This window comes from Anas platyrhynchos, chromosome 1 (assembly GCF_047663525.1).
Source record: "Anas platyrhynchos isolate ZD024472 breed Pekin duck chromosome 1, IASCAAS_PekinDuck_T2T, whole genome shotgun sequence".
NCBI lineage: Eukaryota > Metazoa > Chordata > Aves > Anseriformes > Anatidae > Anas > Anas platyrhynchos.
Genome location: NC_092587.1, coordinates 172,334,806 through 172,361,720, shown reverse-complemented (window position 1 = coordinate 172,361,720; position 26,915 = coordinate 172,334,806).

Genomic DNA, 26,915 nt, shown 5'->3' with positions numbered 1-26,915 from the left:
TTTCATGTAATAGCATGGTCAATCCAAAAAAAAAAAAAATAACATTAACTGTGTCTTGCTGTACCACTCCATGAGATTGTGGTTGTTTTTTGTTTGTTTGTTTGTTTTGGTTTGTTTTCCGCCTCACATAAGACGCTTCTTAGGTCTAATGGTTTCATTTCTTCCTATCAGCCCTGTGAAGAGAGACTTGGGGGTTCTGCTGGATGAAAAGCTTGACATGACCCATCAGTGAGCGCTTGCATCCCAGAAAGCCAGCTGCATCCTAGGCTGCATCAAAAGAGGTGTGACCATCAGGTCAACAGTGGTGACTGTCCCCCTCTACTACATCCTTGTGAGGCCCCACCTGGAGTTCTTCATCCAGGTTTGAGGCCCCCAGCATAAGAAAGACGTGGAACTGTTAGAGTGAGTCCGGAGGGGGCTACAAAGATGATCAAGGGGCTGGAACACCTCTCCTATGAGGAAAGACTGAGAGAGCCTGGAGAAGAGAAGGCTCTGAGGAGACCTCATTGTGGTCTTCCAATACTTAAAGGGGTCTTATAAAAAGGATGGAGAAGGACTCTTTACTTGGGTAGATAATGGTAGGACAAGGTGAAATGGTCTTAAACTAAAAGAGGATAGATTTAGACTAGACAATAGGAGGAAATTCTTCACTGTAATGTTAGTGAGACACTGGAAGAGATTGCCTAGAGAAGTTGTGGATGCCTCATCCCTGGCGGTGTTTAAGGCCAGGTTGGATGGGGCTTTGGCCAACCTGATCTAGTGGGTGTTGTCCCCATCTATGGCAGGAAGGTTGGAGTTAGATGATCTTTAAGGTCCCTTCCAACCCAAGCCTTTCTATGGCTCTGTGATTGATTCTGGAACATTATGGATGTATCCAATCTGTGCACATGGTTGTGACAGGGTTAATGTGCACTCCAGCTCCCCTTGCAGCCTCATTTTTGGGATGAGGAAGGCTAGTTAGACAGATCTGAAGGAAGTTTCAATACACTGATGTTAGTTTCTTTATCTGGACAACTGAGACACTGTGAGGGCAGAGCTAACCATTGCTTTGAAGGCTATATACAGGTTGTATGTAAAATCACAGAATTGTGGAATCATTCAGGTTAGAAAAGATCTCTACGTCCCTCTTGTCCAACCTTTAACCTAGTACTAAAGTCCATCAATAAACCATGCTACTAAGTTCGCAATCTGCACATTTTTTGAATACTTCAAGGGTGACCCAACCACTTCCCTGGGCAGCCTTTTCCAATGCCACACAAGCCTTTCAGTAAAGAGATTTCTCCTGATATCCAACCTAAACCTCCCCTTGCAACTTGAGGCCATTTCCTCTTGTCTTATCACATGGTGTTTGGGAGAAGAGTCCAATCCCCATCTCACTACAGCCTCCTTTAAAGTAGAGTGCAATGTGGTCTTCCCACAGCCTCTTTTTCTCAGGCTAAATGGCCCCAGTTCCCTCAGCTGCTTGTTGTAAGACTTGTTTTCTAGATTTTCAGTAGCTTTGTTGCCCTTCTTTGGACATGCTCCAGCACCTCAATGCCTTTATTGTAGTTAGGGGCCTGAAACTGAATTCAAACATAAATAAATGATATCACTATGCTTATTGTCAGAAGATAATTCATTATATGTAAAACATTGGATCATTTACCCTAAAGACAGCATAAGTATTCCTTGAATCTAAACAGCATCTATAACTGGATGGTTGCTTCAAGCTTACCGTTTTTAAAATTTGCTTTTAACATGTACAGCTAAACTACAGTTTTTATGTATTTTCAATGACCAAAAAGACCACAGTCTTTCTATTTACATTTAATTTGTAAGTTAACATTTTCAAGATGTGTGTAAGAACATACTTAGTTTTCTATATATCAAACTATTTTTGTTATGATTAAAGTAAGAAAAAATGTTAGACTTATGACTGGATCTACAATTTCTATTGTATGCAGTTCTCATTACAGTAGGTTTCTTTTATTTGATTTGTGCTGAAAATATTTCTGTTGACCATTAGCTAACTATGGTCAGTCACAGCTTGTTTAAGTAATTTTTAATCTTTTCAATTATATAGAATTCTATTTAGCTCAAGTTAGTTAAACTGCTACGTCACTTTTTGTTTTTTTACTTTTTTTTTTTTTTCATTTTGCATTCACAGCTACAGGTTACAATAAACATTCAGTATTTCTTTACACTTCCATGAAAGATGTCTACAATTTTCCTTTTATTTTTGCAAACAGTAGGAATCAAACTGGAATAATGCAATGTGCAATAAATTGATAATTTTTTCACTACTATAAGTGAACTATTTTCTCTACTATGTACTTAGTCATCTTTTGCTTTGAACATTTGCACTTCAATCAAATATTGAACAAAACTCAAAACTGTTTCTAGAGTTTTATGAGATGCTCAGCAACATTTTCTTCTTCACTCGAACTAAATTGCAGGAGAAAAAGTTATCAGTGGAAAAGACCTCACTGTCAAACATTCAACAAAGCATCAATCATAAGTTAAGTAATCGAAGACAAGCACATATGCCTATATATAGCCAGGAAGTGATGACTGATATCTTTGTGTTACAAAAGCAATAGTTGCAAGTAAATGTTTAAGGAGCCATTGATATTATATGATACTCCTTCCCCTTAAATTTTCACTCTTCCTGCTGCCTCTAGTAGGATAACAGCAGGAGCACTAGCAGAGTCAAAATACCAAACTGTAGTCATTGTTCGAGTGAAGGTCATCTGCACATCAGAGCAGAAATGCCTGTTGCTTTTAAAAGAAAACTTAGAAAGTACCCAAAAGACTCATATTAATGCAATTATTTCCTGGTTTTATGAAGTTAACATTTTCAAATTATCTTGAAGTACAATTGCACCTCCACTATTCTCTACAATTTATTTCTATTCTACACATTTGCCATGTTATTGTTATGCCAGGAACATCTCTTTCTCTTCCATTTATAGTCATTTTTGCTTCTGCTTTTTATTTTGTATTTTTTCAATTGTGATCACACTTCCCATGTTGACTAGGATAACATTTTACATTAAGATGGCTATTCTAATGACTATATATAAAATTTTATGAATAGAACATTAATTCTGTTTCTCCATAAATCCTTAGTACAAGCTTCCAAAACAAATCTCCTTTTATTACAGAACTTAGGGGAAAAGGGATGACTATTGTCATGTTTCCTGATTTAAGGGTGATCGTTTTCCCTTCTCTGTACCATAGTACCAATGCTGTAAAATGACTTAATTATGTTCTATTGTCCAACTCCTGGGACATGGAAGGTACAGGCAGAGAGTGGAATTTGCATGTCCAGCTTGTTGTTTTTTTTTTTTTTTTTTTTTTCCCATCTTGCTTCCTTTGGAAAAGTAGAAAATGATTGCAGCTGGGATCTACAACTGCCCCATTATTCATGTATCTTCTAAAAAAGTTTGTTGTTGTTGTTGTTTTTATATTTTTTTTCTAAGGTTCATAAGTTTTCAATAAGTTAAATAAGATGTTATAACTGAATTCTAGGAACAACGCAATCTACATTGTTCTCAAACTTGAGAAAAGGGGAAAGAGGAAGGTAGAAAGAAGCTGTGACTTTCTCTAAATTTGTCTGACATACTTCCCTTTCCTATACTAATTCAAAGCAATGGACAGTGGAATAGATGCAATTTTAGTAAGGAGAAAAAAGAGAATAATAACTTAAGAACAGACAGTATTTGTAAGTAGATATTCAAATAAAATAGCCATTTTCTCTTTGTCAGACAAACTCTGTTCTATCCACATTATCTGTGTAAAGAAAAAAAAAAGAAAACTAAAATAAAAACAATTATTTACTACACTTGTGAGTATCTTGGAAAACCAAGCTTTAGATGTAACTGAAAAGCATGTGACTCCAAGTTGCAAACAGTTAGCTATCCTATATATTTATTTATTTATCTATTTTAAAGCAGTACAGATGCACTCAGAAGACAAGTCATCAGTCAGCAGTGACAGCCAACATGAAAATGTATAAGAATAAATTGGGTTTTAATTTTTCTTGACTAAGTATAGACATCTATCATAACTAATGCACTTCTAATAGCACAGCATTTTTTTTCTGCAAAGTAATTTCATCTATTTTGTAATGTGTCTTAAACCTAATTAGAAAGCAACAGTCCTAGCAGTTATAAGAAGAAAGGCAATATTTCTTTTGACCAGTGTAGGTGAAATCTACTGCAATTAAAGTTATGGCAAAGTTTATGCAAGAACAGAGAGATCATATCTTTGCTAAATAGGCTGTGAAGTCCTCCTACTTTTGGTGCCTAATTACTGGTGTCATGCTTGTAATAGCGGCATCTGTGCACACTCAACACTCTAATGGGCAGCTCCTACAGGACTAATGAATTTTAATTGATGGTGTTTAGCGTGGCTTTTGGTTTCTGTCTCTTGTAGAGGAGGCTATGCCCTTCTGCTCTTCTGTCCCCAAGTGAGCTGCATCTCTGTTGGGGAGCTTATAGATACAGATGGTCAACAAAAGGTGAAGAATGCCAGAACTCTCTGGGCATCAGTCTCTTTTCAGCAAAGATAAAGCCTGAATTGCTAATCAGCTTCCTTTTTTATTTATTTTTTTTTTCCACCCAAGCTGTTTATGTTGTGGGCTTAATGTTAATCTCCGTTAGCAAAATGACATGTTCCTTTTCAACTCAAAACATGCTTTCTAGTTTGACCAATTAGAAGGCGGCATTCTTTCCAGACTCCTGATAGGTAGTTTTAAATGTAGCGTCCTTTGTCAGAGGAAAAACAAAAACACTTCATAGTGACACTTGGTTATTTTACTCACTTCCAAAAGTTTTGTGGAAGTCTGAAAGAAATGCATGGCGCAAAAGAACAGAAAGATTTACCACATGTATTGTAATTATGCAAAAGCACAGTTGACTCTCTAAATGTTATTTTTTCTGTAAGTGTTCTTTTTTTATCAGATCAAAAGTTCATTCTTCAGAATGACATTTTCTTCCCTTGTGCTTCAAAAATATGTAATGTAAGGTAAAACTTATTTGGGGTAAAAATGAATAAACAAAACAAGTGAAATGGGTTTCTTGTTTAAAAATTCCTCTTCAGGATCAACAGATCTTTATATCAGTGATATGTCAGATGGTGTATAGAGATATGCTATAATCAAAAGCTGCTTTATACAGAAACAGGAAACTGGCCACCCCCTGTTGGTTAATTAACAGAGCTGCTTTTTATTAGTTTTAGTACAATTGCTTGTCTGCTTTCCTGTGGCCTATCGACCTGAACAGAATAATCAAAAAGTATAAATGAGAATATTCTGTTTGTGAGTAGACTCTGTGAACTGCTCTCATCTATAGTCCCTATTTACTAAATAATAATAATGATAATGATATAATGATAATGATGATGATAATAATAATAATAATAATAATAATAATAATAATAATAATAATAATAACAACTAAGCCTTTCCTTTAAGCATAATCACCTATTTTAAAACAATAAAAAGCTTTTTTTCTTTTCCTCGAACAAGTATTAAACCTATTAACTAGATACCACCATGAATAAATACTTCAAATAGTCATTATTAAATATTTTTCAAATGAAAGGAAGACCAGAAAATTAAATGTGGAATACTGAATAATAAAATAAATAAAATAAAATAAAATAAAATAAAATAAAATAAAATAAAATAAAATAAAATAAAATAAAATAAAATAAAATAAAATAAAATAAAATAATAAAATAAAATAAAATAAAATAAATAAAATAAAAGTGTTGCTTTCCAATATACATGTGTTGAACCTTCATGCTGCCCACATTTTCCATCAATTTGTCAGCATGTAGTCAAGGTGCCAGAGATACAAGGACAGATTCATGGCACTCCATGCCTTCTGCCTATATACCACACACAAAAATTCATCACAATGTGCTGTGACAACTGATTGATTTATCTGGGTATGGTTTTACCAAGCAGATGGTTGAACCTTTGCTTAATTCAAATATTTAGTAACTAAAATTAATAAAAAGATAATAATTATTATTAATTAATGTAGTAATACTAAACAAAAAAAATCCCTATTCAACAACAACAAAATGCAACATGTGAACATCTTACACATGAGCTTTTGCAGTTATATATTATATATAATTATATATATACATCACAGAATCACAGAACTTCTAGGTTGGACGAGACCTCAAGATCATCAAGTCCAACCTCTGACCTAACAATAACAGGTCCTCCACTAAACCATATCACTAAGCTCTACATCTAAACGTCTTTTAAAGACCTCCAGGGATGGTGACTCCACCACTTCCCTGGGCAGCCTGTTCCAATGTCTAACAATAAAGTAAAGAAGTTCTTCCTAACATCCAACCTAAAACTCCTCTGGCACAACTTTAGCCCATTCCCCCTCATCCTGTCACCAGGCACGTGGGAGAATAGACCAACCCCCACCTCACTACAGCCTCCTTTAAGGTACGTGTAAAGAATGATAAGGTTGCCCCTGACCCTCCTCTTCTCCAGGCTGAACAAGCCCAGCTCCTTCAGCCGCTCCTCATAGGACTTGTTCTCCAGACCCCTCACCAGCTCGGTCGCCCTTCTCTGGACTCACTCGAGCACCTCCATGTCCTTCTTTTAGTGAGGGGCCCAAAACTGAACACAGTACTCAAGGTGGAGTATAACTATATATATATAGTTATATATAACTATATTTATACATAATTATATATATATTATATATATATATATATTATATATATACTTATATATAGTTATATACTCTCTACAGAGAAGGCAGGCCACAGTTTCTCCAGGAAAGTCCAGAGAAGTTGTGGATGCTCCATCCCTGGATGTGTTCAAGGCCAGGTTGGATGGGACCTTGGTCAACTTGATCTACAGGGTGGCATCCCTGCACATGGCTATGTACTATGAACCAGCTATGTATGAAGATAAACAGTTCTTCCAGACTCCTATTCCTTAATTTAAAATTTAGAGGAAAACCTTGACGTCCCACCTGTAAGGAAACAATTGCAAAATCAAGATTTGCATTTGGCTCAAACATCAACATTTGAAATCAGCATCTTCCAGCTGTGGCTGTCTCCAGATTTCACGAAGTGCAAGATTCTCTTCATTTACCTTTGGCTTTCTGAAAAGCTATATCTGCATTAAGCTAGGAATTCACATTTCCTCTACAGTCAGGTAGAGTGAGATGTTTCCTACCTACTTCAAGCACCTATTTATGTAAAAATGTTGCAGGAAAAGTAATATCCAACAAGCTTGCATTAAGACTTGTATCTCTGCCAAGACAGTTCTTCACACCAATTCTGTTCTAAATGATCAGAGAAGGCATGTCATAATGCAATTATCAAATGCATACATTCAGCTGCTTAAGAAGTTGTGCTTTTTTAAATGTGGCTCCGTTTCCTAGCTATGAAGCCAATGTCAATCAAACTTTAAGTACACATGTAGTCATTCATTGTGTCTACTAGGAATAACACTAAATGCTGCTTTTTCTTTGTATTCTAAGCTCCAAAGCTAAAAGGTAAAGTTTTTTGTTTGTTTGTTTGTTTGTTTTTGTTTTTGTTTTTCTGTAAAACTGTCAACATTTGATAACAAGGACATGTCAGTTAAGGGTGATAACAGTTTTATCTAATAGGTGTTAGAAAACTCAAGCCTATTGACTTCAGCTTGAAAGCAGGAGCTTCAAAGCAACCTTTAACTTAATTTCCATGGTTATATTTGCAAACAATACATCTTAATAATTCAGTCTGGACTTGGTAGCAAGAACCATACAAAAGCTGATGAAAAAAAAAAATCTGTATATAGTTATGTAAGTTTTTTAGCACTTTTTCCAACATGTCTGTACATATACTGGGCTGTATTTGTTAACACTTTCTTGCTGCACTGGTTTGCCTTATGGATATAAGGCAGCAATAAAACAATTTTACTGGTTGGTGAAGCAAAGTTTGTATTTGCGTTGAACTGAAGTTTTCTATAGTACAAGGAAGTCTCCAGGTCATAACTATGAATGTGGAAAAAGTACAGAATTTATACTTTTATTTCAGGAAGCAATATCTTCGGAAGGAATAGGCTTAAAACAGAGAGTGAAAGGAATGCTGCTGAGCATTTACAAGATGTGAACTTTTAATATGCATATGTCTAAAAACATCCTTGAAATATATATTTTTATTGAATCATGGACATTATGTGTTTATTCTAAACAATGAGCATGAAATACTGAGTGCTTAGAGTAAGCCTCTCGCTGCAGACAAATATTTCTAATTCAGGAATTATCTGTGCAGAATTTCGTATGAAACACTAGTTCTATTAAAAATTCTTTTAGTAAGCCTGCTTTAATGTCTTCTGTGCCCAAGAGGGTTGGTAACAATATGTGAGGATCACAGCGGGGGTGATCAGACCTTTCTATTACCAAACAAACCGTAGTTATTGCATTTGTAGTAATGGCAGTCCATTTACCAACTGAGTTAGAATGCCAATAAATGGGCAGGTGAAAAAAGTTACAAAGATGGGGTCAATGAATGAAGTACAGAGAAACAAATGAGAACAGCAAAATATCCTCTTGATGTAGCTGAATACTGACTGACAGGCAAGGTAGATGGGAGCTTTTGTGGCACCATACCAAGTAAATCATATCCAAAATGCCCAATTTCTGAGAGAATTATGTATATTATCATCATATAAGGTTATCCTCTGTTCTCTGAACATAGTGTAATATGCAGGGAAAAAAAAAAAAAGAAAAAGAATTTTGGATTATTGTTTTTATTGAGGATGTTACAAATATTTCTACAGCAGATAGGTGTGTCATAAGATCACCATTAGATCACTGTGTATTGTTGTTGAATACACACAATACACACACACACACATATATAAAACAGAAAATATCTGGATAAATGTATTGATACCACTGAAATCTGGGAAGCCTATCAAACTTGTTCAGAGGTTCTGTGCTCACCATGTACAAAATATGGGTACAGAATGCAAATCAGTAGGAGGAATATTTCTGAAAGATGATCACCACTTTGAAACCATCATTTGAGAATCAGGCTTCATGTTAAAATTATGCCATATAACAATTCACTGTCAATGAAAGAACAGAATAATCTCCCAGTCCAGCCCTCCTCTTTTGCACTGGTCTGGGAGCTCATCATCTCTAAAATCACCTAAACCAGCAGAAAATTATTCAGGATATTCTTTTTGTTTGTTTGATTGATTATTGTGTTTTATTTTTCCTTTTTGGTGGTGGGATGGGGAGAGGAGATATATTTTGAACCTATTTTACATTTCTGAGTCTATTCATAATGAGATCAGACACCCTTGTAAGCCAACACAAGAAACATCAAGTGTGTGGCTACTGATATCTGTAGGAGCTAGTCATTAAATCACACTAGCTAAAGCACAGTACTTAGCTCTGAGATCTTCTGAAAAGAAAGAAGATAACTTTACTAATGTTGGGAGCTTATGAAGTGCAGTAATCCAGTAATATAGTACTAGACGGAAATATCTTTGATACTGTGATGAGTGATTAAGGAGGGGAAACAAAATAATAACAATTATAAAAGTTAATAAAAAAAGGAAAAAATAGTGGAGAAAGATCATATAACATAAGTACTTGTTATGAACTTTTGTTAATAAGTGTAAAATTTTTTGGACCATACTTTCCTAAAGATGATAGAGTACAGGCATGTAGAGGGTTTAAATTATTGTTACTAATGATAATAGGGACTAAAACTTCACTATTTCCTTCCACTTTTGTTTCTTTGTCTTTCAGACAGGAGGTCTTTGGCTCTTCACATAAACATAGGAGACCTGGACTCACGAGAGATGTCAAGCAGCGTTTCTACAGACTGCTCTACTTGTTCTGCCAGTAAAAAGCAACCTTTATTTAACCTGGAAGATAACCAAAAGATATTTGAGCTACCAAAGAAACTAATCTGCATCATACCAAACTACCCTGGCAGACTTTCTGCTGTTGAATATTGCCTGCTATTTAGGTCTCTTGGAAAGGGGGTTGCATGCTGTAAGTACTGTCTTGGCAGATCTCCAATCAAGGACCAGTGCCAAGAGTTTCCCTCCGACCTTGTTGTAAGTCTGGACCCATGGGTTCACTTGCTATCAAGAGGCCAAAATTTTGAAAGGCTCTGGTATTATTTAAGGCAACAGATTAATTTATGTTAAACAAACAAACAAAGGTAAGCATAATGAAATCCATTGAAATGGTAATACCATGAACATTCAAATTGAGCAAATATATTGGTCAACCTTTCAAAGATGCACTTTAATATGTTGTAAAACCTTGCTAATACGGTGTAATAAATAAATTGGGGGAAGGTTAAATGTATATATTATATCAATATATTCTGTAGCAGCAATATGAAAGCTTGGGGCACTTGCTTCCTCAAAGGGAATTACCTAGCTTCCATATGTTTATCCATTGATCAATAGATAGTTCAATTCCCAAAGCACTGTTCTAACTATCAGTATAACAGTATTATTTAATCCATATCCTGCCCGTAAGCATTGAAAACAATGGGTTAAGCTTCTGTAAACTGGTATATCTCCATTGCCTCCAAGGTAAACCTACTGAGATGCAAACGAGGGCCAGAACTCTGTCAGGATATCTGGTTGCTAAATTGTCTTTGTAAGAAAAATAAATTTTTAAGGACACTAAGGAAATTTTAGAGCTGTTCCATACGTTGAAAGAATTATCTTTATTCACATGGGATGAACTCAACACAAAATACATGGAGGGATTTGGTGTGCAAAACTTTGGGATATGATATATGTTACATATCTGTTCTTCTTCCTTCTTCCCTTTTTCATTTTTTTTTTTCTGTACATCCCATTCCTGGAATCTATATTTTGCTTACCTTGTCATCTGCTTCTTTCAAGTAAAATAATTGCTGAAGGTAAGTATTGGAAACAGTTTTGTTTCCCAAATCCTTTGAGTGCCTGAAGCTCTAACATTATTATAGAATACCTTAAAGATCATTTAGTTCCAACTGCCCTGTCATGGGCAGGGATACCTTCCCTTAGACCAGTTTGCTCAAAGACATTCAAATGAAATATGCTATCTGCAAATAACATGTTGAGAAACAAAGAAACAAAACAAAGATCATCAAACAAAAAAAAACATGATCCTGAGATTCTGTCCTCAGCTCATTACATGCAACTTCCACCACCTTATGATGATTTTAATTCACACATTCTGCTGTAATGTTACTGACTGATGAGAATGTGAACCATGGCTTGAAACAGCAAGGTTTCTTCTACAGTAAACATAGGCTAATTTTTCTTCTGTAAACACCTTCTTTGTGATAGAGTAGTTGCTAACTCCACTTCAACATTGTTTATCCTATGAATCACACAACACAGAGAAAGACCTGGTTTTACTCCCAAAAGCACCAGTCAGGATTGTCAAACCATGTGAAATACGTAAAATGATGAAATGGTTTGTATCAGTGGAACAAAGAAGCACAAAAAGTCATCATCCAGATGATATCAGGGAAGGAGCTCTGCAGTCCACACACTGCTCACTGAAGGGCACAGATCTGATCTGTCCCGCACCGAAATTAATATGAAATATAGCAGGTTCTATTCTGGAGTTTGGTGACAAATAAAAGAGTTTACATCAAGTTCATTTGTATGGCTTAATGCAAGTACACCTGGTGTCTCTTGGTCTATATACAGCCAACAGTTTGCAGAGAATTCCGACAGCCTTGACATAGTGACTTTAATGTAGTAAATCCAAAGCATACTTTTGTAACCAAGTAAAGAATCATAATTTTATGGTGTTGAGGCTGAAATCAGAGTAATTAATGTTATTTCTAACATACTAAATTCTAACATTAGGAAGTTAATTTTTAAAAGCTAAGACTTTTTCAACTTAAAAGTTGAAAAACTTAAGAGTTGAAAAAGTACATTATATCTGGAAACCTTCTGCAAGAGGATGTTATTTAAATGTCTAATAAACTATAGACACTTAGCAAAATAGACACATTTCAAAGTCTGTTCTGTATAGTTTTGGTGTTGTGATTGATTTTTTGTTGTTGTTCTTTTTCCTAGCAACATCAGCTAAAGCAACAGTATTTCAGGGTCTGAGTACAGAGAATCAGCAATGCTAAATGTAGATTCTTCAGGGAAAAACAGCAGCTACTCCCCACGAACCCACAGAGGAAGGTAGAAGATGGAGGATGTCTCTTTGACAATCAAAGCTTTGTCAGGAAGAAGGCACAGCAAAAAGCTGGTGAGATATGACTATTGGAAAGTCTGCAACAATCACACACTTGCACAATTACAAGGTAGTATTGCTGTGAATGAGATTAAATCAATAAAGAGAAGAGGGAGAGAACAAGAATAGACTGCATTTATTTCTGCCTCTGTTGATGCCAATGTATATAACGCAGAAGCCTGGTAAGTTCAAGTGTTCCTCTACATCTTCCCAAATTACAATTACTTAAATAAATAGATAGATAGACATATATATATATACCAAATAGGAATGCATTTAATCCATTTTTGCCAAAGCAACTTTATTTAGAAAGCTGTTTACCTTTCTGAAAAGCCTCATTAGCCATAAAAACAAAGAATGAAGTTGATTAATGTGCTCTAAGTGTGATGTTCAAGTTGTAATTTTCATATACGTAAATGGATGCTTCTGCCGTATTTTGTTTGATAATTTACAGAGTTAGCACCGTCCAAACCACTAATCAGTTTCTTTTTATGAAGACAGCTGCAGAAGATCCTTTTAGAATGCTAATTTTCATTAATGCCTCACTCACCAAGAGCTAGGCCCTCTGTTACAGATAACCTTATCACTATAAACTGGGCTTGGGGAAATTCGGTTGAATTGCAATTCAGTTGTTTGGGGAGATTTTTTGTTTGCTTGTTTGTTTTTGTTTATTTTGCTTATTTTTATTTTTGTTTGTTTCCAACAGGATAATCTGAAGTGAAGAATAATTAGCAAAATATAGAAAAAAATAAAGAAAAAACAGGTGAATGTATTTAAAAATGTCTACAAATCAAGACTAAGGTAGTTTACCTTTTTTTTTTTTTTTTTGATATTATCTTCTGCTGAGCTGGCAGAAAAAAAAAAAAAAGAAGAAAGTTGTGCAAAGGTAGCATTTTTCTAGGTACTGTTTGCATATTTTTGAGGATGGTGACTAATACAGAACAGCTTTAACACCAGTTTTCATGCAGTTTTGTTCTAAAGCTCCTTTAACACAAAAAGTAGTGCTATAGCTGTATGCACTGTGGCAGTAAGCAGAAAAGACAAATCGATTAATACATGGGTTTGCCACGTATGAAAAATCACGTTTAAATCAGAAGTTGTTATATCATGCTGTGTTTTGTTTTGCCAGATTGACTCAGTTTCTTTCAGCAGTGCTAAAGCTGGCTCAGTGGCAGTTTTAGTTTCTGTTAATTTGGAATTTTCATGCTTCAGTGCTAGTATTAATTCTTTATGCCAATGTAAATAGTAAGTAACCAATCAAATGGTCTAAATATATTAATGTTCTTCCTTTGCACATAGGTATGAGAAGATTAGGCTAATTCTGCTGTACAAAGAAAACAGTCTCATAGAAGCACTGAAAGTACATTTACTGTTGCAAGGAAGAATGATTTTTCTTAAAATATTTTGCATAGGACCAGAACAAAATTAGAGGTACTCCTCTAGACTTGGGACACTAAAACAGTTTGGCAGTTTTTATAGCAAATTCAAATTTAAGGGTGTTAAATAAACTGACAATTTCAAAAATCAATCTGAGAACAGTAGACACAGGTTCAGGAACCTATCACCACAATGATGAGAGATCTGAATCTAGATTTCAAAATGGAAAATGTGATCTGTTGCCTTCCCCCAAAATACCTGCTCATGCACACAAACTATAACTTGAGTACTTTGTTTAAATCCACCCATCTTCCACCTGTTCAGTACCCTCTCTCCCCTTCTCATCTGTCTCTTGAGCCTCCAGATGCATACTGATGCCTGCATACTGACCTCACCCTGGTGTGAGTCACTGAAATGCTTCTTATAGTCAAGCAAGCATATATGGGATCCTTCTTAGGGAGGAGTCACACTGATAAGACTATATAAGTACAATAAGATTTTTCAAAAAGCAAAAAGGCATTATGTGGTTAGACGTCTTGAATATCAGCCTGCACAATTACTGCAAGGGACAACTTTGCACTAGTGAACACTCTGTCTTTCTCTCTAAATTCCTTAATTCAGTGATTCTATGTGATGGGTTTATAAGCAATTTCATAAAGGAGTGAGAGAGCTCAAACATGGAAGCTGGCCCTTAGTGAAAGATGGGGTGGGGGAAAAAGATTACAGTATACTACTGAACTGAGAGGATATATATTAAAATAGGTGTCATGGAAGTCAAGAAAAAAGATTTCTATAAAATGAAGTACAGTAAATGTAAGTGACAAATTGAGAAAGGCTAAGAACATCTCTTAGCCTAACTATTAGAATATAAAAGTAGTACACGGCTTATGCAGAACTGCTTATTTGAGACAAATGAACTGCCAAAGCAATTGCCATGTTAGGTTTTGTGGGAATGTCAGTCTTCAGCTCAGGTACACGGAAACAAGACTGTGTTATATAGTCTATGTTATCTGTGATAAATACAGCAAGTCAGGATAAGTGAAAGAAGAGGAAATAGAAAATGCTCTTGGGCCATAAATGATTATCAGAGTTAGGAAGCCAAAGGCTGATAGCAACAGTGGTTTTAGAGTCAGGGAGGCAGAGTGTTAGACGAGAAATGAAGCACTGCTACTGTTAAAGAAATAGAGCTATGGAGGAGCTACCAAAGCTTTTCTTGCTGATTTCTATTTTCATTCTATTTCAGGTATGCAAACTATTAAGACTTCTACATATATCTGTTGAGGCTGCTCCTGACTGTGGGAACGTCCCAGGCGATAGCAAAAGTGAACAGAAAAAAAAAAGAAAAGCTTATAAAAATTTATTTATTTATTAAAATAAATAAATAAATAAATAAATAAATAAATAAAAAGTTAAGCAGTCAAGAAATAGTAAAAGATGAGAATCTTGGAAAAAAACTATCCTCATATGGCTTTAGAGGGACTTTGACAGCCACTTGGCATGCACAGAAATAATTTCTCACATGTTGACAAGCCAAACATGTCTGTCACCTGATACATGAGCTGGATTCAATGTTCTTTGTAAATCTGCAAAGTAGGGGTTGCCTATCTATTCCTTCTGTTTCATAAGTTTAACCCATCAAAGTGTTAATAAGCTATGCAGTGCCTTAATAGCAGAGACATATTTTAATTGAATATTCTGAGAATCTGGAGCACTTGGAATGACACAATAATTAGATCACTTTGTTAATTTATATCTATTCTCACGAAAAAAAAAATAAATATATATTTATATGTTTTGATATGCACAAGTAAAACATTATCAAGTTGACATAAATACAGAAAACAAAGTAAAACATGCCAAAATGAAGAAATCTAGTAGCATGAAGCAAGTCAAGTGTACTGGTACATAATGTCATTTTTGTGGGGGAGTCCTTTTTCTCTGAATTCTCCCAAACAAGATCTGTCTGAAACACTGTTCGCTGAAAATACAAAAGTTATGGACAAATTATATTATCACCTAATGTAATCAGTAAGATAAATCACATTGTTTCACTGAGAAGACACATAGATGTCCTGAAATAGAGGAAAGATAGGAAGCTAGTTTATAGCAACTTTTCCTTAGAGTGACAACTGAATCCAGCAAAACAGATTCAGTGCTAATTGCCCCTGTTGATATGTAGTGACAGTAGCTATATTTCTATAATTATAAAAGCTCACTTTGAGTCCATTAGCTTGTGTTTTGCCACTGAATGTTATTCTTATAAGACAATCTAAGAGAAAATGTATTTATTTACAATTTTGCAGTTATGTAACATGTTTCAAAGCCTATAGTTACTGCAGTACATTCATATATATACAGTCTAAAATCATATAGAATCAAAGACTAATAGTTGGACAATTTCAAGAACTTACATTAAGAAAACCCACTGTGGAAAAAAAAAAAAAATCTCAGGTGAAGTTATAACAGCTTGATCCAATAACCCACATTCATAGACACACAGGATAATTTAGTGGTTAAGAGACCTTTGGGGATCCTTTAGTTCAAAACCTGTTCATAACAAGGACAAATTCAAAGTTAGAACAGGTTGGTCACTGAGTAGGTGAGCTTTAAATATGTCCAAGGAGAAGGTCAGGCAACATCTTCCAGAGCTTAACCACCCTCACTGAGAACGTTTTTTGTTTAAAATCAATTGGAATCTGCCTTGCTGCACTTTGTGTCCACCACCTCTTATCTTCTATGTATCTCTGCATCCCCCTTAGTCCTCTCTTTCTAATGCTGAATAAACCCAGCTTTCTCAGAGATGCTCCTGTGTCACAACCTCCAACTGTCACAGCGACCATCCTCTGGACCCAGTCTTCTTTGACAATGTCAATCTTGTACTGGGCAGCCCAGAACTGGCTGCAGTAGCTTGCATGTAGTAGCTACTACTGGCTATAGTAACTCTGCAAGTACCAAGCAGAGGGGAAGAACCATTTCCTTCAATCAGATAAATATGTTCGTCCTCTAATTCCTCCTTCAGCCCATCCTGCCACCAGTCTTCACCACCTTCTCCATCCCTCTGGCATGCTCTCTAGGACTCCTTGTCTTTTACTACCAAGTTCACCTGTACCTTTCCCCTAAGGGTAGACTTGACAGCCAGGCTGTACTGGTGCATGGTGTTATTCCATCCTAGCAGCAGGACATTATATTTTCCCTGATTAACTTCATGAGGTTTCTATGCATCCATCTCTACAGTCATTCAAGGTCTCCCTGAATTGCAGACTTGCCTTACAGTACATCAGCTGCTTCCCAACACACATTCTGTAACTACACTCTTTTCCCCACTGCATAGGTCATTAAAAAGGTATTACATACTTTCACCCCCAGAATCGACCCTTCAGGTATGCCACTAATAACTTGGCACTGCTTGCCTATGAAACATCAACTCATAATCCTTTGAGTCAGATGAAGTCTTTACAGTTAGTAAGAAAAAAAAAAATAATAAAAGAGAGAGAGAGATTTTTACGATTCTAGTTTTCTTAAAGAATTATACAAGAAAAGGGGTTAAGTTCAGAAACTGCAGACTCATAGAAAGGGCTAGGAAAAACTGATAAAGCAGTCATAGGTAGGCAAGAGTCTCCCCAGGGAGAAAAAAAGTATGCTATTTAATTTATTTAATTATAAAACTGGGAGAAATCTTGAAATTGTAGGTATTCTCAGAGAGCTAAAGCAATACCTTCTCCCCCCCAAAAAAAAATCTTTAATTTTTTAAAAGAAAATAACAAAGCCTGTGGACACATTTCTCTTGAATTTAATAGTCTGGCCTCAAAAAAAAAAAAAAAAGAGCAAAATTTCCCACATCTTTAGTTGGCTTTTGGTTAATAACCACATTCTTTTTACAGCAGCACAGAATCATGTTATGTTTGAAGTAGGAAAACACCTTTGGAGATCATCTACTCTGATCCCCCTGCCAAGCAGGATCACCTAGACTACATTGTACAGGATAGCATCTAGGGGATTTTGAATATCTCCAGAGAAGACTCCACATCCTTGCTGGGCAACCTGTTCCAGTTCTCTGTCGCCCTCGCAGTAACGAAATGTTCTCATATTCATCTGGAACTTCCCGTGTTTTAGTTTGTGCCCATTAGCTCTTGTCCTGTCACTGAACACCACTGAAGTTTGACCTCATCCTTTTGACACCTTTCCTTCATGTATTTATACACATTGATAAGAGCTCTTCTTTCTTTTCTAAACTGGACTCAGTCTTGTATGACAGGAGATTTTTTTCTCATGAGACCAATAACCTTCAGCCTCACTGTAGTCACTTCAGCTCAGATCCACTCCCTTTCAAGGGAAAAGTCCTCTCTCTATAATCCTCTCTCCATAAACATAAATCAAGATGCTAGTTGTTTCAATGAAACAATGCAGATTTCTGCAATGGACATAAATATACCTATATACCTCATCATAAAATGTATAATAACCCTCTTTATGACACTAAAGATTTTTAATGGAAGAAGAGAAAAAATAATTTTTCTTCATGTTTACACTTACAAGGCAAGAAAATTAGCTTGATTTGTAGCATATAAGGTTTAAAGTTGGAAATTAAGAAGTTCCTTATTAAATTTAGGGAGGCAGAATTTAATTATCTAAATGACCCAAAGTGGTGTAAAAAATGGTTTAACTCAGCATCTGCCATGCAAGTTTTCTTCCATGTTCTTCTCTGGACTTGATGGTGACTCAGAGAAAACAGTGCTTGCACCAGCTATTGAATTACCAGTGAGACTGAATCACTGGTTTTTCACAAAAAGAAAGACAGGATACTTTAAAGAAATCAACCACAACACTTTCAACTCATTTTGCTAAGCTGGAAGTTTAAGAATAGAAGTGATATTGTCAGCAATCATGGTCATGAAGAGTTCAAGATTCTTAAGTATTCTGCAGAAAGATGTTTGCACAAACTTTCACACTATATTTCCAAGTCATTCCTTAGAAGTTTGTAAAGCATCCAAAAAAGGAATAAAAAAAAAAAATCCGTCTAATTTATACAGTCATGAACTGATAGTCAAATCTTAAGCAAGGCTGAAATACTGAAATTTGTTGACATAAATTGATCAAACAATTCTCTGCAACCAGATTTCTAAAAATCAAAGTCTACTTGTGGGTAATTTGCAAGTAGGAAAAGGGCATGCTTTGTTGATAAATTATTCATTATATGTAGTCTGCTCAGTACAAATCACTCTCAATGAATAAACAGCACAGATGACAATTTAATATTTTTTAAACTTCCTTTTAAATTTACCCTTCCAGACTTCTAGCTTTTATTTCAAAGTTTCAGGAATCTTCCTAACTATTCTATTGAAAGGTGTTCAATGTTAACAAAGCACATCACTTTCACAAACTTGATTTCTCCACCATCTGCAGTGATCATCATAACTCTCTCCTAGTTAAAAACAAACAAACAAACAAGACAAAACAAGGCAGAACTAATGAAGTGGTCAGAGAAGAAGTATTCTTCAAAGACAAGGATTCAAACATCTTTCATCTAGTTCCTTTAATCCCTGAGTTTTGTTTTGTTTTGTTTTGTTTTGTTTTGTTTTTCAGAAAATCACCTGATTAGAACTCATAAAATATCACAGAGACAAAAAGTGCCAAGTATGTAAGTTATATGACTGCTCTTAAAGGTTGGTTCTGCTGTGCTGAAGGCTACAGAGACATTTTCTTTGACATCAGCAAAAACTGTCTATGACTTCGGAGCTTTATAAGTTGAAGATTGTTTTAAACTTCCAAAATTACAGTGGAGCCAGTACTTTTTTTTTTTTTTTTCCAAGAAACCCCACTTACTAAGCTGTGTACTGCACCAGAGCAAATTGCAGTGGTTTTAAGAAACTACTCATGTAGAGCCCATTACAATAATCTAATTTTGATTAGAAATGAAAAATGAAAAACATACATGCTGTCCTGTTGATTTCCTGCCTCAAAAATGTTTAATACAATGAATGAATACAATGAATAAATTTTTTTTTGGTATTCAATAGACATTGAAATAGGAAATTTCTAGGTGCATGGTAGAGCTCTTGTGCTAGAGATAAGTGGTACACTGTATATGCATAAACAGCACACTACCAATGACATTTAACAAAGTTATTCTTAATAACCATTGAACAATTTGTTTTGAAGTACTGGCCTTTTTCTGCCTTACAATCAACATTTATGGATGTCTTGTCACTATTTGGCCTCTACTGTACCTCTTCTGTGCTCTCCATCTACCACTTCCACAAAAGGCCACAGGTGTTTACTCCTTTTTGAATGCCTTGTGAAGAAACTGGGCAGTTACATTAACGCTCTTCATACAACAGAGTAAGTCTTATTACCAGTCTTGGGTAAAAGTTGGTATTTCATGTTAATGACTCTTAGATGCTTTCCAGTATTTACTTTGTTCCTAGGAAAATAATAATGGAGACACACAGAGAAGCTAGCATGATGAGTTTACCATGTAACAAGAAAAGAATTGTTCCATCCTTCCCTCAGGTACATGCAGTCAGAAATAATCTAGAGGATTTCAAAAACAGTTAATGATTTGTTCTGCCATTTTGTATCCAAAAAATATGTGCACACAGGGAAAATTGTTTTGTTTTCCTTTCTCACTGATCTTTCCCCTTATATGGCAATCGCCATGTTAGTAGAGACTTAGAGCCAGGTTTTGCCAACTATTCTTCTGTTATTAAAATTCATTTCACCTGGACTAGTAAGTCTAAATATTAATTCAAAGTTCCCCTAACTGCTAGCAGAGGTTCTGTCTCATGCCACACAAACGTTCAACAATTAAGTTCCTCGTTGAACCTCACTTTCTATGTTAAGGAAACTTAAAGGAAACCTATTGAAAGAACATTCCAGCTTAGTACCTGTCACAACCAGAGGGGTCAAGACTTGGTTATGGTGAGCTTTAGCTATGTATCTGTCATTTTGTTAGAGTTATATTTTACAGGGATAACTGAAATATAATATTAAAGAATGTGATTATTTTAAATCTCTGCCAGAAAAATAAAAGAAAGAAAAAAAAAAAAGATTTAAAAAAAAAAAAACTAAAAGAGAAAAAAATGTTTTGTTTTGTTTTGTTTTGTTTTGTTTTGTTTTGTTTTGTTTTGTTTAAAAAAAAAGAATTTGGGGATTTGTATGTGATTTTGATACCATTTATCTTGGATATGTCCTGAAACAAGCCTGGAATTGTTGTCTTTCTGTTCTTTTCAATAAATAATCTCCAACAAATAGAAATCTTTTTTGGTTGGTTGGTTTTGTTTTGTAAAACTGCTGTATGTAGCTTCACCCACAAATTGTAATGTGAAAGACATCATGAATTAAAACACGAAAAATACTTGCAGCTATTTACATGTACTGTACTTGTACAATATTTTAGAATTCCTGTAAAGGAAGGCTAAAAGTTAAGGCAAGATTTTATAAATTAATGATTTGCAAGCATAGATAAACAACAGTGTTCCCACAACGTATTACTGTAATAAAAAAATATATGTATTACAGCTCATAGTTCAACCAGTGAAGAAAGCATCCATTGCAGGTACTATGGTCCTGACATGAAGACCTCATAAGATTTATTTTTGCATGCCACAAAAATAATAATGACAGCTAAGATTTTTATAATATGTCTGGAAGATTCCATTGTTTTGTAGTATGTAACACTACATATATTTTAATAAACTGACTTTTTTACAGAGAAATTTACCATGATGCATCTTATTTTGACTCCTTTAAAATTCTCACATAATATTGCATGCATTGACACATAAAAATTAACATAAAATTCTGCAATTGAAACAAGTGAACCTGAAAGATAATCAGAAAAGAAAACGTTATCTGCATTTTACATAAGTTGGTATTCTGAGGACTAGTGATGAATGGGAAAAAAAACTCATTGAAGTAATTTCAGAACAGTTTTTTAAATGTGTTCTGTTCATACAGCTTAATGATTCTAGTTTTTCATCTGGAATACATATTTTAGAAATACATTTTATTGAAAAGAATATTCACTGAAACAAGAAATAATAGTCCAGAAGTGTATCCAGCTCTTTTAGTAGTGCAAATTCACATGAAAACACAATTCCAAAATTTGTACTTCTTTTTCCTGACTGGGTATCTATAGTTCCAGCTATAGGACCAATAAGAATTTCATAGGTTATATAAAACTTTCTACTTAATATAAATAAATAAATAAATAAATAAATAAATAAATAAATAAATAAATAAATAAACTAAAGCACAGTTTGGAAACATTATTCAGTAAGGACATTTATAAAAGAAAATGATTTTTTTTTTTTCACAAACCAAAGAAGATGTGATATTTATCAAATACAATTCAGAATTAATAGATATGTGAGGAATGTTTTAACAATTCGTGTCCGTAAAGAACAATTCTGTTTGAATCCTGTCTGCCTCTGGGCCCTGCACTGGCAATTTAATTCTTGAACCACAGATGCAGTGTGTCCCAGTCTCCCCCTCATTCTAGTCAATTTATCAAGTCTTCAGAAAACACTCCTTAAATTTATGAACCTGTTTGCTTTTGTTATTCCGGATTTCTATTTCTAACAGTTACAGCCTTTTTTCCTGTCTTCTTCAAGATTAACTTAACACTGCTATAGATGTGTCTGTGAATGGCTGGGGAAGAATGTTTTAATTACTCGTGAAGCATCAAATAAGAAAGCTGTTTGTGTTTGATGTCTGGGAGTTTCAGAACAACTGATAACAACTAGTGACTGTTATGGGATACTATGCGGATCTTTTGTATCTGGCTAGGAGGCCAAGAGATTAAGAGGAAGGAAAAAGAAGCTGAAGGACGGCTGGGAGACAAGACTTGCAGAAAATCTTCTATAAACTTGGTATGGTGCCGAGTGAGTACAAAGGGGAGAGGAAGACTATGAGCCTTCAGCATGAAAGACCCCTAGAGACCCCCAGAGGAGACTGATGCGCATGCTCCAGTAGGAGGGACTGGACCCCGGAAGCTAATTATAATAATCTATTTTTTTTAGAAGTAGTAATGAATATGTATTAGTCTAGGAGCTCCTGGTGGAGCGGAGACTCCCGGTGCACCCAGCGCTGTTTGCTTACCTCTATTCCTTTATATTCTTTTAATAAATCCTATTTTTTATTTAATCCTAATTTGAATCCTGAGTCATTTATAACAGATAAATTATTCACAAGGTAGTAATGAACCAGATACATTCTTATTAAAAAAAAAAAAAAAAAAAAACAGTATTTTTTTTAACAAACTACTATACAATCTCTTGTATCCAATCCATCATTGGATCCAATCCACCATATGAGTTGAGGGGAGCCTCAACTCATTGATCTAACTAAAACAGAATTTCAGCTCCAAATGGAATTCAAAGATTTCAATTCCACTGGGGATCTACCAGCCACTGTATGTAAATTATATTAAACACAAATGTGGTAAGTATGGTCTTCAATAACATTTCAAATCAGAAATCTTGACCGATGTCACTATAATAGGCTTAAAAGTGAGCTACTCACATCACTGTGGGACTGATGTCAATGGATGTTGCTCAAGAGAACAGGAGATCAAGTACTTCAACAAACAACAACAATACAGAAGAATGAATATAATTTTTAAATTTTTAAAATTTTAAACCTTCTGCAGCTTCTAAAAACAACAACAAATTAAGAATCTGAGTATATACAAAACTTACCATTGGATCATGGCTTATATTTCATAGGATCATAGAATCAGAATCATTAAGGTTGGAACAGACCTCCAAGATCATCTGGTCCAACCATCACCCTACTACCAATGTCACCCACTAGACCATGTCCCTAAGCATCAAGTTTAATCTTTCCTTAAACACCCCCAGGGACGGAGATAGCACCACTTTCCTGTGCAACCCATTCCCATTTATGCTAGGAATAAACATTTCTAGCATATTTAGAACTTTTGAAAACAATGACCTATATTGCTTGCTGAAATCATATCTGACATCACTATGGTTTGGATAATAAGTATATGGGAGTACAATATAACCTTTTTTACGTCAAAAATAATTATATCATATTTCACTTCCAGTATTATTCCTCTTAAATTTGCAAATTGGGATCAACTTCTTAGCTGATAAGATTCATAATAGTAGTTAACCCAAAATAGCCACAACAGTGTAAGTATCAAAACCTAGTAAATGACAACATATATAGTTGACAAATATTTACCAAAAACTTAATTAGGAAGTTAGGAAAGGCTTATCCAATTGTTCTAAATTTGGATAGTACCTTTGCAAACAGCAGCATCTAATATTTCCATAAGCACATGTTTATGAAGTCCCTACTGACATATAATCACATAATCACAGATTGGTTGGGGTTAGAAGGGACATTAAAGGTCATTTGATTCCAACCCCCCTGACATGGGCAAGGATACCTTCCACTATACCAGGTTGCTCAAAACCCCATCCAGTGTGGTCTTAAACACTTCCAGGGACAAGGCATCCACAACTTCTCTGTGCAATCTGTTCTGCTGCCTCTAAAAGTAAAGAACTTCTTCCTAATGTCTAATCCAAATATAAATTTATTTAATTTAAAACTATTCTTCTTTGTCTTATCACTACACTCCTTAACAAAGAGTCCCTTGCCAGCTTTTCTGTAAGCCACCTTTAGGTACTGGAAATAGAAACCAGGATATGGTTGGTTTTCTGGACTGCACGTGCAGGTTGTATGCTCAATGATTCAGAGAAGACACGAGACTTAATGTTTAGTAGGCTGATCATATGTTGTTCATACTTTAAGTGCTCAAAAGTATAACTGCCTTTGCAACAAGAACAATCCATGCAAATACATAACAAATGTAACCATTAGAGCACTGAATTCAGTGAGAAGTGGTAACAACATGGTATATTCTGAAGTTGTATTACTTGCTCATTACTGATGAATATTTTGTTCCCTACTGAATATTTTTAGTGTATGAACTGATGTGTAGGCCAGATGAAGACAATTCTAACAATATAAATGAAGGAACTATAACCTATATTTTAATCACATAATGAAAATATTTTCAAGAATAATTATAAAAAGAATGATAGCAAAGAGCAAAAAGAATAAGAATAACTGCCCTCATTTAGTAGCCCATACCTATGCCATAGAAGCCACAGGGGAAAGTAATTAAATTTAATAGAAACCACATATGATTTGAAGCTGCCCTCATTTTAGGAATGTAAGGGCAAGGAATTCACTGCACAGTTCAACTTCAATTAACCAAATTATTCACTGTCCCAAGATAATCAGATAAAAATGCTTGTATAATGTTTAAATTAACAGGTCTTGGAAAACATACACAGTATATAGCATATGTCATGGGGAAAAAAAAATAAAAAATTAGAGAAGATTTTATGCTCAGCATGCCTGACTGAGCTGGGCAGAAAAATTGGTGAGAAGCATATTATAATACATTTGGCTTTGGAAATGAAAATATGTGTTAAATTGGTGTTTCATTTCAAGTGTTTGTAGGACATTCATTTCTGTGTAACAACAAACAGTATCATTGTGTTTCCCACAGTACCTCAGATAGCATGTAGAGGTCAACATGCAAGTGAGATACTACATACAGTCATATATGCAAGGAAGAAGGAAGAAGGCAAGAAGGAAGGACATTAGGCTAACCTGCACAACTTTTGAAGGTTTACGGTATCTACCTCTCAAGGACATGACTCTTGTAGTATATATGATTTATTTCAATTTTATTTTATTTTTATTTCAATAGTGGAGAGTCTCTCAAACTCTTAACCAGTCATCAACAAAACTAGCTTTTTAGAATAACTTCTATCTTAAATACTTCTATCTCAAAGTAGGGAAAAAAAAATAGTTACTGCTTACAAAGAGAAGAAAATTCTGCAGATGACTTATTTCAGCTTCTAGGAAAGTTCTTCTTGTGCAGCAGAATGGGAATACTAACAGTAGACAATTATTCTTGTTATTTCAAACTATTGTAGAGTAAGTTAATGAAAACACTGTTCTGCACAACATCCATTCTTGCACAGCTTGGTCATCATAAGAGAATAGGTTTAATGGCAATATAAAAACAAAGTCATGTAAAGATTACTCCATAGCTTACAAATCAACATATGGTTTGACTAAGAATTTTCAAAAAGTTTTGGCAGAAAGTATTAGGTGGAGAGGATTAGAGGATTATTGGACTACTGAGGTCATGTAATACAAAGTTGTTATTTTCTAAAAAATTCAACACCAGAGGGATGATATTCATCATATAATTTAACTCTAAATAGTATCCTCGAAAGCTCTTTTAATATTAAAACTTAGAAAAATGCCCTAGAAATATGTAATAAAAGCCTGGGTAGAACAAAAGATGCATTATGACAAACCTGCAAAATTACAACTAATATTAAATATTTTTCTGTTCATGTATGAAGTAATTCAGGAAGAAAATTGAAAATTGAAAACAACAACACAGTGTACATCTATCATGTTTGTACATTTTTCAAACAAAGACTAATAATAAAATAAATTAAATAATAAATTGAAAATAAATAATGCTGGATAATAGCATGAGAGAATAAAAGCAAGATATAAAACTATAGGAAGTATAGAATAGAATATAAGATGTTATCTACATCTATGGCAATATCAGATGATTTCTAAATAAGAAGTGTTCAAAAGAAATATAGCACTTCATGAAAAGAATTATCTGTAACCTACTGAAATACAAAAAAACTGTTGACTAGCTGACTGAGAAAAATGGATCTGCTAAGACAAACTGCTCACAGAAAACATAAAAATAAAAAAAAATCTTGTTTTGTTTATTAACTGTAGTGTTATACATATTTAGTCTAATGCATTTATAGCAATAAATTAGTATCTAGCATTTTAATAGCCTGTACAATGAAACTTAAACAAAAGAAATGCTTATTTAATACTTCACTTATTTTAGTAAATTATACTTTATTACAACAAGTATATATACAAAATAAAAAAAAAAAAAAAAAAAAAAAAAAAACATGAAGACTACATCACTATATGCATATATCTTTAGAGAGGGTTTTATTACAGCACTTCGCGTATTTGTTGCTTCAATGTACCTTAAAGTCTACAAAGCTTCAGTGATTGTAACTTGTGACTATACAAAGATTTGATATACTTTTTTCCACTACCTTGTACTGTTCAGTACCAGCTATCTGCATTTTTGCAAGGCAACGATAAACAAATTTTAAAACAACACCACTCCGTATGAAAGTACTGATAAAATGAGAACACATATACCAGGGAGAAGAGCAGAATCCAGATCATCTGGAGCAAAAG